The following is a 2514-nucleotide window of genomic DNA, read 5'->3' on the forward strand; positions in this document are numbered from 1 at the left end:
TAATATCAAACGACTTTTCATATAGCGGTATCGAGGAGCCTCTTAACGTTAAGGTCATTGGTTCGAGTCTTGTTCAGGACAATACTCGTGTAAAAGTATGTAGAGTGCGTGAGTTTGCCGTTAAAAAAATTGTTGGTTAATGTTGTATTAATTTTGTACATTGTTGATCTTCGAATTTATTTATTTATATTATCATTTAAAAAAAAAAAAAAGAGTACGGCGGGAGGGTGGCGATGTAATTTTAATAGAAAAAACTAAATACTCCATTTAATAATGGTACACGTTTTTTTTCCTATCGTATTGTTATTTTTTAAAAGACCAAGTATAATAAATTAAGATTTCTAGTTTGACCTTAATTCATACAAATATTGCAAAAAGTTGTGCAAAAAGTAAGATTAAAATGTCGTGTTATCACAAAATAAATCATAACAATCGTATTTCTTAAAATTCATATTACAGGTATACTTTTAGAACAATCGTATTTCTTTAATATCATATTACAGGTCAACTTTTAGGTCATAAGTTTGAGACGGAAGAGGTATCAAATATTTTGAAGTCTTTTTTTGTTAGTGAAATAGTGATAAATAAATTTTATCTTATTCTAAAAAATGACAAGTATATTCATAGTTCCTTTTACAACGAAAATTACATGTTAAGTATTTATATCAAAATAAATTTTCTAGCAATAAGATGTTGATCATCTCTTTGACTTTAAGTTCATATTTATGTGTGTTATTTTGAGTTGCAAATATAAAAAGTTGGTGAACAGTAAAGTTGTGGGTTCTATTGATGTATCTATACGGAGCAATATATATTGAGTTGAGTTTGATGATAAATATGTTTTGTAATGATATATAGATATAGATAAATAAATATAAACTAGTAATTAGCTTAGTTATCAAAGTCGGTATCAGTATTGAATAAGTGATCTAGAATGCAACATATTTTCATCGTAAAGAAAAAGTCATAATTTACTAACACGTCCAAAAACCACTTATTCTATCACTAATTATATTTTTAAAGAATGTTTAAAAATAATACTAAAGATGGAAAAAACACACTTGTCAATATGTCCGAGTGGTTAAGGAGACAGACTTGAAATCTGTTGGGCTTCGCCCGCGCAGGTTCGAACCCTGCTGTTGACGATTAAATTTTTATGATTAAAAAAAATTCGTTATTAAACGTCGATTGAGTTATCAAGCTTTTGTTTTCTAAATCGACTCAAGCTAAAAGAGTTGTGATGGCTATTTTGGCTTGTATTGGATCAATAACGAAACGGAGATAAGCTATAAAGATTTGAATTAACTTTTTATGATTAAAAAAAATTCGTTATTAAACGTCGATTGAGATATCAAGCTTTTGTTTTCTAAATCGACTCAAGCTAAAAGAGTTGTGATGGCTAGTTTGGCTTGTATTGGATCAATAACGAAACGGAGATAAGCTATAAAGATTTGAATTAGGGATGGCATCGGATTGGGTTTGGATCGGGTCTAGGTAATCCCGAACCCGATTAAGAAACCCGGCCCGAAACCTGTCGGGTCGTCATTTACTTACATACTATCGGGTTTCCCCACGGATAAACGAGTAGCTCCGATTAGTCATTTTGTATCTATTTTTCAATAAGTTACCAAATTAAAATATCGAAAAATAATTTAACTGCTTCATGTTTAAAGTATTATAAAATATCACATACAAAAAGTTGATTGAAAAGTTTCTAAAATACTCAAATACACAAAGTATATAAGATATCACATCTCGAAAACTACTTGTAAATGATTATGTTAAATAAAATTATACTTGTTTTCAAAACAAATAAGAAAAATCTTTCATACATTAACAATGTAATACTAATGCTAAAAAAATTTTGTAACCATCCCCATACCCGGCCCATGATCCGACGGACTCGGGTCAGACCCAGTCCAATTATAACGGGTTTCGGGTTTTTCCATCGGGTACGGGTCATTTTGCCATCCCTAATTTGAATTCGACTTGTTTAACTATTACGCTATTTCGATGATAAAAATTATGTTATGTCCAAGTCAAATTCCATTATTTTTGCTATATTCAAATTCAAACTCGATGTTCATTTAAATTTCTTGACAACGAAGTGATAAACTAAAAACTTTTATCATATGCTTTTGTTTGTACTCAAGCTCAAATCCGGGCTAAATTAAGATTTACGGAGATCTTTTAATAACTAAACATAAGTTATAACAACATAAATAATAAATAAAAACTTAGAAGTTTGTTGAATTGAATAAATAGTTACATTGGTATAGTGTTGTGGACAAGTGCGGATTTATTAAGAGGCAACCAGACATAAGTTGGAGGATAGATTGAAGGGGTAGACCGAAGACCCAGACGTAGGTTATTAGAATAATTGAGTAAAAAAGAGCTTGACATGAAAAAGCTTCTACTGACGGAGGACATGACTTCTGATAAAAGCCTGTGGAGGAGCAGAATTAGAACAATTGAGTAAGATATTTTTAGGAATATTAGAACTAGAATATAGGC

The 2514-nt window shown here is 30.3% G+C and overlaps 1 non-coding gene across 1 annotated transcript; it reads left to right on the top strand.

The window, feature by feature from the left end:
* Window positions 1–1063: 1063 nt before the first annotated feature.
* Window positions 1064–1145, top strand: TRNAS-UGA (transfer RNA serine (anticodon UGA)). Its single transcript has one exon. It is a non-coding gene; the product is annotated as a tRNA-Ser (tRNA).
* The last annotated feature ends 1369 nt before the right edge of the window (window positions 1146–2514 follow it).

Source organism: Rutidosis leptorrhynchoides, chromosome 2 (assembly GCF_046630445.1).
Source record: "Rutidosis leptorrhynchoides isolate AG116_Rl617_1_P2 chromosome 2, CSIRO_AGI_Rlap_v1, whole genome shotgun sequence".
Classification (NCBI taxonomy): Eukaryota; Viridiplantae; Streptophyta; class Magnoliopsida; order Asterales; family Asteraceae; genus Rutidosis; species Rutidosis leptorrhynchoides.